The 13,819-nt window shown below is 37.7% G+C and overlaps 1 protein-coding gene across 8 annotated transcripts in view; it reads right to left on the reverse strand.

The window, feature by feature from the left end:
• WDPCP (WD repeat containing planar cell polarity effector) overlaps window positions 1–13,819 on the reverse strand; it is a 139,170-nt gene that overhangs the window by 97,802 nt on the left and 27,549 nt on the right. The window contains exons 3-4 of one of the 8 annotated variants that reach the window (XM_072332475.1): window positions 9,973–10,190; window positions 9,676–9,808 (exon numbers count right to left, since the gene is read on the reverse strand). The exons of 6 other annotated variants lie outside the window; for them this stretch is intronic. The gene's annotated coding sequence lies outside the window, so the exon portion shown is untranslated. Of the gene's footprint in view, window positions 1–9,675; window positions 10,191–13,819 lie in introns of all 8 variants that reach the window. One more of the 8 variants, XM_072332476.1, reaches the window with a different exon arrangement.

Consider the following 13,819-nt stretch of genomic DNA (forward strand, 5'->3'; position numbering starts at 1 on the left):
ATATTTTACTTGCAGGTTAATTACACAATAAGCCTACTACTTTTAGAATTCAGAACAGATTGCCCTTGATTTTTGTTTTGCCTCCCTTCGCCTGCCCTTTTAGAAGTTATTGTTTCTCTGGCACCACTACAGCTCATTCATTACCCTATATCCAATTTGTAACTCAAACAACAAATGCTCAACAAGGTAAGTCACCCTATAACTTATTCTATGATTCTATTATATAATATTTGGAACAGAAATCACTGACTACTTTTTCTTCCTTTTCATGATAAATTTCTCCTTCACCAAGGAGAGAAACCCCCTGCAGCACAGATAGGACTCACAGGCATGATATTTGACTCTGTAAGATAAAACTTACATCAAACTAGGTATGTTAGATGTTAGATTAGTAGCTATTCGCTGTACACATTGAGTAGATATAATTTGTATGAAGCATATCAAGTTTTAAACATATTACATTTTACAATTTTAGCTATATAAAATTTACAGTAGTTATTTATATGATACTGGCCTTGGTTGTCCCTATCCTTTCTGCTGTGCTGATACCCAAAACTAGACCACTTCCAGCTCTTCTGCTGGTATCTCACCCAGTTCTGCTGGCATCTCACCTACCACTCTGCTCCTCAGCTTTTCTACTTCAGTTCCTAACTTTAGTATGTCCTCTACCTCTTTGGAAGCAGACATGGGCTCATCATGTCATTCTATTTTTTTCCTCTTCTTTTTTTTTTCTTTGGCCATTTGTTGAATTCAGACAGTTCCCTGCCTGCTGCAACTTTTGCTGAGCCCAGGCCAACTCTCCTTACTACCAATATCTTGAAAACCTGGAACTAAAAGTCCTTGCCTGAGTTTTTTGCTCTCTTAACAGCATAGTGAGCTTCATTTTAATATGTATTTACTTCTCCTTTAAATCACTTTTCCACTGAGAAAAGAACAGATTTTGTAGTATAAATGAAAATCAGGCCCTCTGCTCATGACACCAACCTCCAATTTTAAGAAGTAGAAATACAGGCCTGCTTTTATAAATCTTCTCAGTGCATAATGACTCATATTACAATATTGGTTTAAGAATACTTTCAGCTTATACAAATAACAAGTTGTTCAATTATCATAAATTTTAATGCAAATATTTACCGTTGTTCCTTCCTTTCTCTCTAATGCAGCAGTCTCAGCAGACTGAGAATATCTTAGCGAAACACATGAATGAAGCAAATTCCTTTCCTTAGTATAACTGCCCCAGTCTAAATCAGAAAACTATGGGTTAACAACACATAGACCATTCTGTACTGAAAAACACAGTGAAACTTCTATTGTAAGAAAGGCCTAAATATGGCTTGCAGAATAATCATTGAAAGGAAATACGTTATCTGATAACTCAAGAATTCTGGCATGAAAATTATACATTGTAAACTTATTCCCACATACAGTGAAGTTGTAACATGATCCCCTGAATTAATTTTTATGAGGGCTTTTCTTCTGTTTTATGAGACTAAATATAACACTTTTTGCAGTGACAATTAGTTATGTTTACTGAATCTTCATCCTTCAAGGCATTTAGTTAGCACCTTAAGAACACTGAGGCTATTGGATGTATCATAACACACTGAAATTTTGTAAATACTGTAAAACAGAACAAATATTTAATTCCCAGTTGTTACTAGTTAAGATTACTTCTAAGACAATTGTCCTGGCATTAACTTAATACATAATCACCTGTTTTCATTGCATTCAAAATGTTGAGGTGCTGATCCTGCATCGGCTGCCTTGGCAAAGCTAACAGTAGTACTATGTCAATAAATAGCTTACATTAAAAAAAATGCAGATAGACTTAATTTATATTAAAGATAAGTATTGGAGATATTATTCTTTTGAAACAGAACAGCTGTATGTGGCCAAAAAGCCATGCAGGCTCTTGCTCAGGATGTGAACTGCTGGCTGAGAGACAGCTGTCCCATTCATTCACCAAGACTGATACTAAAAAACTGTTTTATACTTCCTAGATAGAGGGTGCTGAAGCTCAAGGAAACGCTACAGAAAATCTATATGGGGATATTTTGTTGACACCTAGTTGCTTGATCATTTGTTGGAACCTAAGCACGGTTTTTGCTGAGCTGTGACCCAATATGATGATGACAGGATGTGAAACTAAATTCTTACTAGGTAAATTCTAGCTTACTGCCCAAATCACTCCACCACCTCTCTCCTCCCTTCAGAACCACACTTCCTATTTATATTTTTGGTGCATTCTTTTGAAAGACAGCTATCGATTAACTGAACAGATAAGACTAACAACGGTGAAGTAGAATGAATTTGAGGGAGGTAATGCCATTTGTCAAGAAGATATTTAGTTTATGTATCAGCCACACCTCTGATAACATTAATGAAGCTAGCAATCATTCTCCAATTGATACTACAGGCAAGTATTACAATCTGTAACAACTCTGACAGAGTGGGTGTGAAAAGTCAAGAAGGTCACAGAAAATAGATATAATTGACCCAGGTTTTTACTCCTTAGAGTGAAAAGTTCACATACACATTTTGATAAAGACCCTGAAGGCTTTTATATAAACCAGATAGTAGATAAGCGATCCAAACTACAGATATCCAGTGCTGACATCTGACATAAGGTAATTACAGAAGTATTAAATGTCAAACTGTTTTACGCTATTCTTTTAGATAGTGATTGTTGTGGTAAATAAAGCTATTTTTCAGTACTTAAGGTCAGTAGGTCAGAAAATTTCACAGTAGTGATGTCTTACTGTAAATTGAAGAAGATAAAATCTCTATTTTTTAAGCTAAGCATAAACAAGTATCAATAGGCAAAAGGACCTGCACGTTATTCAAGTACAGGCAAAGTCCTTGCTCCATTGCCCTACCATTGCAACAACTCCTGTTTGCAAGGAAGGAACAGCAGGCCTTTAAAATGTGAACATGGGTTCAGATTAAAAATGAGTAATGAGTTATTTAGGTCACTACCTGGTCACACAGTATGGACTGCTACTGTTTATAACAGTGATAAAAGCCATAGTTACGACTAAAGCAATGAGTTAAATATAGTTCAGTCTGAATTTTGACTGTAGTTGCACCTAAGCAAATAACGTTCTTTTATACTTCTATACAGTATTTCAGATTTAGCTATCAAAACACTAATATCATTAATGAGGGTGTGAGTCAACATGGCACCGAAAATGTAGCATAAACGTCTACCTAACTTGCCCTTTTTTATATAACATACATGCAATTTTCTCACTGAACTGTACAGCTCTGGCCGTTACCATTTTATAGTATGCATGCTGAGTATTTACTTAAAGAATTTTCATAAGCATGTTGGTAAACACGTCTATTTGATTTACAAATCTCGCAAATTTGCAAGCTGTCTTAAAAACAGAAATATCACTTGAGTGCATTGTATGAGCTGGATAAATTTACTAGAACAAACATTGATTATACTTGGATATTTAACACCTATAAATATGTTTTTTTGTGTTCTTTTTCTGAATGTAGCCATTTCAGTAATTTACAGTAGCTTCTTTATGATGACATTCTCTTCTGTGTTCATTTGTTGCAAGCAATAAATAAATGAAGCAGTAAAATAAGCTTTGGTAATATTTGAAAATCACCTTTGAATAACCATTACTGAGACTCACTGAGCTTCTTGTTACCTCAATGCATTTATTTCTTAAAATGGCTTTTCAGCTATACTTGAATTCCAGCTAATCCAGTGAGACTTGTATCTTGCTTTCTTCAATGTAATATTACAAAAACTACAATGCCTGTGTGCCAGACTTCCTTTTAAGAAAGATTTGATTGCAAACACAAACAAAAAGCTTTTCTTCTTTTGTTCTCCCTTATGATCTTCAAACAGGTTCCTATGAAAAGGACTAATATTTTTCAATTTTAAGCCACACTCACCTTAGCAGCAAGGAAAGACAAAAAAATGAAAATTTCATTTGCAATAATTAATTCCTGATTGCAACGCTACAGAGTAGTTTATGTTAAGTTTTAATTACACAGATATGCATTAGGAAAAATAACTTTGAAGAAAAAATGCGTTTGTTTAAACATTCCATAATCACATTTGAAATTGTTGAGCAGTGGGGCTGTATGTTATATAAAAGGTACGTGGATTTTAATGTTGAACTGGGAACTACTCTACTCTTAGAGAGGCCCATGAGTGAAATGTTTGGTTTGTAGGTGGAGCCAGTTTCAGAAATGTACCTTATTGAAAAACACCAATGAAACAGGTAAACCATGTGATATGAGACACACAAACAGCAGGGTGGGACAGAGAGGGAAGAGGGAGATAACAGAGCCAAAAGGGAGTGCTTTTGACAACAACAAACAATGATTCAAACAAGCCAGTTACCAAAAGACAAAAAAAAACCACAAACAAATGAAAAATGTCCTGTCAAATAGTATCAACCAGAGATGCTCCACTTATTCACCAGTTTTCTTACCACCATTAGCTTCTCCTACAGACTGCTCTCCACAAGATGGACAGCCACATGACTATGTTTGACTCCTGCAGTGGTTAAGCGCTATCCCAAGAATTCATGCTTAAGAGAAAAAATAATGGGCTGAATCAACCGTTTTCCTTTGCCTATCTAGGGGATCCAAACACTCTGCCCTGGTGAGACCTCATCATTTAGAATACTATGCTCAGTTCTGGGCTTCTCGGTTCAAAAAAGATGGGGATCTCCTAGAAGGAGTCCAACAAAGGGCCACAAAGAAGATAAAGGGCCTGGAGCATCTCCCTTATTAGGAAAGGCCAAGTAACCTGAGTCTGTTCAGCCTGGGGAAAAGAAGACTGAGGGGTGGGAACTGATTCTATGTTTATCAGTATCTAGAAGGAGCTGGGAGGGAAACAGATGAAGCCAGGCTCTTCCCAGTGGTTTGTAGTGATAGGACAAGAAGAAAAGACCTAAAACTTGAACATAGGAAGTTCCATACTAACATGCTGAAGAACTTCTTTACAGTAAGGGTGACTGAACACTGGAACAGGTTGCCCAGAGAAGTAGTGAAGACTCCTGGATGCCTACCTGTGCGACCTCTTGAAGGGAACCCGCTTCAGCAAGAGCATTGGACTCGATGATCTCTTGAGATCCCTCCCACCCCCAGCAATTCTGCAGCTCTGTGTGATTTATCCTACTGTTTTCTTCAAAAACTATTATGAAACAATTTTTGATAATATAAGAAATGTTTACTGAAGGAACTAACCCTCCAAAAATTGTTAAAACTATGAAGAGACATTTAATCAGAAGCAGAAATTACCTTACTGAAGGACAAGATTAGGCAGACTTTCTGCTTCCATTTAACCAGTTACTGTTGCCTGTCTAATGTTAAAAAAGATCTGTTTCAAACTCAAACGGTGATATGCTACCATCAGAAACATCTTTCTAGCTAATTTTACAGAAGTCTGTAGCTTAAAATTGGATACTATTGTCATTCAACTCAGAAGAAACACAACTGTTGGGCTGATTGGTTCAACATCCCAGTAAGCAGACTGTGTAAATTAACATTTTGTTCTAAATTACAGTACTGTAAATATTTGCACAAGAATAATACCAAACACACTTACTAGCTTAGAGCCAGTTTCCTGAGCACTGTATTAAAAATCCTTAGTGCCTTCTTACACTGTTGCCATAGGTCTAATGTTAAAATCCCTCTGAAAAATCTATTAACAACTACATGTGACATAACCTTTGATGCTTAGTGTCTTCAAAGGACTCTCATGCTACCACGCATTCTATGCATCCATTCAGAATCCACATATTTTATATAGAAATAACAAGATGCTCACAACATCCAGTAATTCTGTTGCTTGATATACCTAAGAAAGACATACTACCTTTTCCATCTGCAATCTACTCTCAAAAGAGAAACCATTCGACTGGAGTCTGAACAAGACAATTCAGGTACTGTAGAAAAACACTGTGCACCTCTGAATAGCTAAAAGGTAGGTATCGCAGGTATATAATCTCACAGAAGAATTAGAATCTAATTATTATTAGCAAGGTATGTCAGTGTCACAAAACACATGTACTGATGTGGAAATTCATATATTTAAATATAAATGCAAATACTAAAATTCCCAAGTTGTTGGGGAATGTGTTGTTTACAGATCTGTGTTCGTGCAATGTAAACAATGTCTTTTGAGAAGGGAGGCTTTTACAGTCCAAGGAAAAGATATGTAAGTAATGTGTATGCAATACTAGAGACAGAAGTACCTGCAGCCCTTCATACACAGATGGTAGTCTGTGGGTATCCAGAGTGTCCAACTGGGCTACCTATCCATCCAGAAAGTTGTGCAAAGAAGCACTGCGCTCTCTAAGAGGAGTATTTTCAAAGTCACCATCTCCATAGGTTGGCTTTGACAAAGACTTGCACGTGGCAGATATCTTTGCTGTGCACGCATCATCTAAACAATACTGGGTACAGAACTGAGAGGCACTGCTTTGTTCTACCGATTGTTTTTGAAGTTTAGTGACTTTTATTCAGTCTTAGAAATTGATTCTACAACAGCAGAATTTTATCTTAGAACTCTTCCTATCTCCATCTTCCTTCACTCACTCACTTTGCAGCAATGTCCAAAGAGTCAGAAGTGCTGGCTTTAAAATGGCACTTGTGGGATAAACGGCTATAAAACCAGGCTCCAATCCTGCTGCCTTATGGCACAGATTTTCAAGTCTATTTTTGAATGTGTGATCACAGGAAATCAAGACAGAAGACCACTTAATTCTACTGTTTTATCTCTACTAGCAATAGCAGAAGCTTAACAAAGTACAACTATTTTATTATTCCTACTGCAACTGTATGCAGTGGAGTTACAATGATTGAGCCCATCTCTAGAAGGGGCAGTAATACTGTTAACAAAGTACATATGTTCATCCCTGTATCATTTTTCATTTGCATGGAATCTTTATACATTTTCTTGTGTTTTTATCAATTACAAAATGTACAATTTTTGCTGCTGTGAGTCATTTTACCCCCTGCAGTAATTTCAGTCCTCTGAATTCCAAGAATGGCACTGGTCAAATTAAAGAAGAAATTGGATAACTCTGGGATACATAAAATGACTCTTCATTTAATCTACGAACACTTAAAGTTAAGCAAATTGTGTTTCAAGGAAAGAGAGCTCCTTGGCACAGAAGCACCCTCTAAAGGCTGACTACAGACTGCTCTGAATAATAACTGCAAAAGGAATGGAATAGGTCCCCTAAAAACTAAGGGAAACTGCTAAGATAGTAGAGAAATGGAAATGAGCACATACATACGCATGCACACCCATGTTTACATCTCACACACAATCTTTGTTGCATATCTTCAGCACAGCAGAAAACAGGAACATAAATCTGGCGGGCTTCTTAAATCAGAGCCTGGCTTCTATCTTAAAATAATACTCTTCAATTAGTATGCAAAATATTGTTTCAGGTTTGCCCAGCTTTCAATCATCCTTCAAACTTTTAAGATAATCGTATTTTATCTGTCACAAGAGAAAATCAGTCTGAAAGGATGTTAAGAAAACACCATGTTAAGCATATGATTCATGTACTAAATTGCAAAACTATTTAGGTTAGAAGGAACTTGGAAGTCATTCAGTCCAACGACTTCCTGCTCAGAGTCGGTCAGCTCTGAGTTTAGATCCCAATAATGCAATGTAAATTTTTTTGTCAAAGCTTATACTTCATATTTATGCTAAATTTGTACTAAAGACACCAGCAATATAAACCAGTTCTGCTGTCTAAAAATATACCTCAATACACATTTCTTTTTCCTTTCTATTCTATTGCTTTGCAATAGAAATACCCAAAAGGCATATTCTAAAATTTGCTCATACGGCCACATTATTGCACTTCCACACTAGAATCTGTATCTAACATAGAGTCCTTTATTATTAACTGTTAAGTATATCTTAGTGCTCATGCAAAGCCAGGGAAAGATAGAGCAGTTAATAACATGGAAGTAATGAGGCTAACTGAACAACTTGCTTCTCAACATCACTTTTCAAATCTCTTTGGGCTAAATTTTTAGCCAATGTGTGGGGAATTAGCCATAGAAATCCCATTAACATTAATGAATGTTCCTTGGTTAACTCCCCATGCTCTGTGCTGAAGATTTACCCCTATATCTCTAAAATAAATACGTGCAGATGCCCAAACTCTTTTTAAAAAGCCTGAAGAAATTAAGGGCTCTGTTCTCAAATAATTGACTTACACACATGTATCTTTTCCCCCTATGGATCATCTTCTACATATCAGAATGGGTGTAATGTCTGCGTTATTCTCTGTGAGAAGATTACTTAAAGTGCATGTTTACTGCATAAAGACCAAGTTTAGTTAATTGTGCATTATACAAAGATAACACATATATATATATATTGAGTTGGATTTCTCTCACAGTAAATACACGATGCATGGGTTGATGCATGATGCTGACGTTTTAGTATACTGAACCTCTTCCAGGCTTCTGATGCATTTCAGAGGTGATCACCGATCAAACCATATCCATTTGCTAAAATGTGGGAAATACATCCTCATTAACATTCCGTTCATACATAAAGATTTATCTTAAAACGAGAACTCCCAGAGATCAGACTCTCTGGAAGAAGCCAGGTCTAATGCTGTCTGCATCATTCCTAGAAACAGCCAAATAGATTGTTGGCACTGTAAGCTCTAAGAGGGCAGTCTACTTCATCCCTAAACACAGTATAGAATCATAGAATTACCTAGGTTGGAAAAGACCTCAAAGATCATCAAGTCCAACCACAGTACTGAAATACCAACTTCTTTTCTCTGAAAATAACATACCAGCTAAATGAATATAGAAGAAGCAGTGAAGTCATGAAAAATCCCTCCAAGAAGACTACCATCCTTCTGGTTATACCTGGAGCTGAAGATTAGACATTTAGACAGAACTTCTTTTGGCTTATGTGCAGACTCTTAAAATCATTTCTAGATCAAAGATTAAATGTATAGCCCTCTTAAAAACACTAAACTACTGACTATAAACCCATCCTTTTTCAGTAGCGACACATTTAGGCTGATTCTCTCTTTCCACTGAAAGGTTATTCATACAAGCCTTTCATAGCCAAGATAAAAAAGGGAATTTTCCTGGTAGCATTCCCCACAGAAATGCTTTCAGCTAGAACTCGGGAATCTGGAATGAGGTAAGGCCAGGCTGATGGGGGTGGGGAGAAGAATCAGTCATGTAAACAGGTTTTATATTGCATTTATTACAAACTCCCCTTATTTTCACTAGCTTCTTTGCAAATTAGCACAACCATGACTGGATTAATTCTCTGTGGGTTTCCCTCTGTACTATTATTGAGCAGTCATGGGAAAACTCAAGCAAATGAGTGCGGCTCTAGTGGAGCCACACATCTAGGAAGAAGGGCAACCACCAGAACACAGGGTTTGTCTGAAAAAAAGACATTCAAGCAGATAGGGCAGTTAAGCTGACCTCCGCAAAGTGATGTTCTCAGACTCTGATTGTACTGAATTTTTCAAGTTTTATGTCACCTTCGATAATCTTTATTAGAAAAGGAAGAATTTTATAGAGGATGTTTGTTGGTTTCCTGGCTTTACACAGACACATTTCTACCCATTCTTTAGGCTTTTTGGCACATTTCATACCTCATTGCACCGCTTCACAGCCGAGTAGGTCTCCTTCCCATACCTGTATGTTCTCCACAGCTCCAGGACTTCACTGACATGCTGAAACCTCCCTCTTTAATGCACTGAAAGGTCACCAGACATGACTTTTTCCAGTACGCTGAGAAACAGCCTTTGCAGCGACCGTGTCTTCCTCACTTGTACAAATTATGAGAGAATAAAAAGCAAAGACAAAGTGTGACTTCAGCATGCCTCCTGCAGGTCCAGCAAGTCCTTCCAAACTATTAGTGATTAATGTCCTCTTTTCACTGCTGCATCCCCCAGAGAAAGACACCATCCTGGAAAACAGCAGCACAGCTACCTCATCTTGGTTCATCCAGTGGTGTTCTGAACTTGCCTGAGGATAACATACTCAAGACACCATGCAGGGGTTTATTCGTTGTGACTAAGTTGTGTCATCTGCTCTTCTCTGATCAGTTCCCCTAATTGAAATGTTTGGCAGAAGCAGCTTGGAGGGCTCAAGTCTGTTTGTCCACATGTGACACAGCTTGCTTGTAGCATCCTATAAGGTATTCTTTCCTGCAAAACATTTTTGTTTACATTGGGTAATGGGAAAGGAGAGAGGCTGAGCACTCTATTTATGAAACTGCTGCACTTTCATATCAGCCTCCTCCCTAAAAGCATCAGAAATTTCCAACAGTCCCAACAGATGATTTCTCAATATTCAACTAGCTTGCAACTGACTGGCACCAAGTAAGCATAACGAGCTTCCAGATAGTGATGGCAAAACGCCTACTGGCACTGTCAAGGACTCCCCTATCTATATATTGTGGCAGCTCTGCTGAGTTTGTGGAGATAGCAGCCTAGGTCTTGCTGTATTCTTGCTTCTACCACTGGTCACCAAGTTGTGCATCATTACCCAGCTACTACCCTATATGCAGCCAGTTGATCTATTCTTCAAAGTGGCACTCTACCAAATCCAGCTGCTTCAGCTAAATATCCTGGGGAAGTAACTACTCTATTTATCTACCCACTCCTCCTCCTTCATTAGCTGCATGGCCACAACTTCAAAAGCTTTATGAAATCACAGAGCCAAAACCATCTCTCTACATGACTACACATGCACGTGCACAAACTTATTTGCATTAATGATTACCTTGATCATGATATATACACTTTCCTGCCTTGCTGCAGTTCAAAATGGAGCAATAGAATTAATGGACACAGGGAGAGGAATCATGTCCATTTCCAAGCTAAAATTCCTGCAAGGATTCCAGGCATTGGCATACAGAAAAATGCACAAACATTTAAAACAACAACTGAATCAAACCATGGAACAGAGCACCATAATACTGTACAAGCCCTATCTCCAGTATATTCTGTGATTAAATCACAGAAGTAGGAAACACAGAAAATGTTATTTGAGCATGTAGGTATGCAGAGGTATTTCAATTGGATACAGTCAAGCTACAGATAAAGTAAACTAACTATTCCAGTTCCCCAAGTGCCCTTCATATCTGACAACACTTTTCTAAACAGATCCTTTAGGATCAGGATACTGCAATTCCTACATCAGCAGATGTTCTAGGGTATTTTAAGGCAACTGATTGCAATGAAGTTTATGTTAGTGTCCTGGCCTTCATCCTTTACAAGGATTTCTTCATGAGATCAGTGATATTTAGTAACCACATTCCTCATTTGTCAGCCTTCTTTTAGAATTGCAAAACACACCTAAAAAATATTCCATTGCTCGATCACGCTAACACAAGTCATATTAATTAAGAATATGTTTGTGTAATTACATGGGAGAGGTGCTTTGCACAGCAGTTAAAGTACATGCAACATCTATAATAAAGCAACCCTGTGTGTAAGATATTATTACAGAACAAGGTTCTTGGTTGGAAAGAAAGAAGTAATTTAAAAATTGATGCCAACCCTTTGGTGTTTTTCTAGGTCACATAAATTGTTATTAGGACCTCATATATTTAAATAATGAAGTATATGAAATCGTATTTTATGTGACTCAATAGGAACAATCACTCTGCAGCATTTGCTGAATAAATTTGCGTTTCCCCTACCAATAAATAATATTTCATTTACATACAGCAAAAATATCTGAACGGCTCTTGCAGAACTTGGATTTTCTTTTGACCACTTCATCCAAAAGAATAAACACTGATGTAACCAAATCTTCATGTCTTTAAAACTACAATGATTACTTTGGTCAGAGCTAACTTTTCACATAGGTCTAATAAACAGAGTTGCACACTCTCTGATAAAGACTAGCAGGCTGAACAAGTTGTTAGCAGGTCAGACTAACTGTCCTTAGGCAAGCAAGCTCCCCATTCACTCCTTAAAACAGGCAGCAGTATCTATATACTATATAAGTATATAGATATATATAATATAGTATATAACTATACTATATAAGTAATGCTGCATATGCTCAGCAAAGCCATTTTTTATGCTTTCTTTGTTAAATTTTAATATCAAAGTATCCCAAACCTCAATTATGCTTAATTAAGTGAAACCCTGACTATCCCACTTAATTATTTTAATATCTCAGGATTAGACAAGGAATGCAGGATTTTGGTGAAGGCAGACACCGAAGGAAACACACTGACTGCTCCATAAAAAAAACCAAAAACCAATAACAAAAAAGCCCCAAACCAACCAAAAAAAGCTATATTTCATGTTTTGAACCAATCAACAATGAGCCACAGATATTGTATTACAGATGATTGCTTTCATCCTAAGGCATTTTAGGGTGTATTTGAAGTAACACAAGGGAAGCTTGTTTTGGTATATCCATAATATGAAGCTGCTAGGAGATGTCACCTAGATTCACACAGTATGAGTCAGGTTCTCTATTCCTTTTTGGGAAAGAAGAAAAAAAAATAACAAGGGGGGATTAAAAAAAAGGGGGGGCAAAAACTTTCAGGGAGACTTAAAGTGAAAATAACACAATTTACCATCCAGTTTTCTTTCCCAAGATATTTCTTCTCCACCTGCATGTTACAAGACCCTCCATCCCAAGTTACAAGTCTTTCCTTTGAAGCCGTTAATTTGTCTGTCCCTATCACTCACGAGTTTTCCAAACACTGTATTCACCTTCACTGATGTCAGAAACACACCGGAATACAACTTTACACAATGGCACCACCTAGCGTTTAAAACACCAACTTCTCGATCTTTAAGCCGACTTCAACTACGTTCCTCTCAATCACGGCCGATGAAAAACGCAATTTTAAATACGGCACATTTCCTCTTCAAACGCGATTCATCTGCTTTTCTACCAGTTTGCATTTATAACTGAACTGCCTACACACGACCTCTGCAAGTATATTCCTATTTTAATTTCCAGTCGGTTTTCATGTTCATTTTCATTAAAGACAGAGAGCTGTTGGAAAGGGTCCAGAGGAGGGCAACCAAGATGGTCAGGGGGCTGGAGCACCTCCCCTATGAAGACAGGCTGAGGGAGCTGGGCTTGTTCAGCATGGAGAAAAGAAGGCTGCGGGGTGACCTCAATGCAGCCTCTCAGTACCTGAAGGGAACCTATCTATAATGAGGAGGGGAATAAACTCTTTGAAAGGGCCAATAGCAGGACAAGGGGAAATGGATTTAAGTTGAAAGAGGGAAGATTTAGGTGGGATGTTAGGGGGAAGTTCTTTACTAGGAGAGTGGTGAGGCCCTGGAACAGGCTGCCCAGGGAGGCTGTGGATGCCCCATCCCTGGAGGTGCTCAAGGCCAGGTTGGATGGGGCCCTGGGCAACCTGATCTAGTAAACATGGAAGTTTGGTGGCCCTGCCAGGCAGGGGGGTTGGAGCTTCATGATCCTTGAGGTCCCTTCCAACCCGGGTCATTCTGTTATTCTGTGATTCATGTAAGAGAAACATTCATCCTCTGTGGGAAGACCTGTTCTGTGATTAAAGTCAATACAATTGTCTGTAAAGCAGACGTAAGCTGCTTGGATGAGAGGAAATTAAACTCTATGTATTTTACGTTGTTTTCAAAGAAATTAAATATCCAGTAAAAACTCACGTCTTGAAAAAAAAAATGTTTACTTAAAAGATTAAAGGTGGGTGCTATCATATCAGAAAAATGCATCACCTGGTGCCCAAGCTTGCAGTTTATTGTTACAGGCAGGCTGGTAGCCTTGCTATTTACAAATGTCAAACCACCCGACCAATTTTCTATGTTTACTTAAA

Source organism: Excalfactoria chinensis, chromosome 3 (genome assembly GCF_039878825.1).
Source record: "Excalfactoria chinensis isolate bCotChi1 chromosome 3, bCotChi1.hap2, whole genome shotgun sequence".
In the NCBI taxonomy this organism is placed as follows: Eukaryota; Metazoa; Chordata; class Aves; order Galliformes; family Phasianidae; genus Excalfactoria; species Excalfactoria chinensis.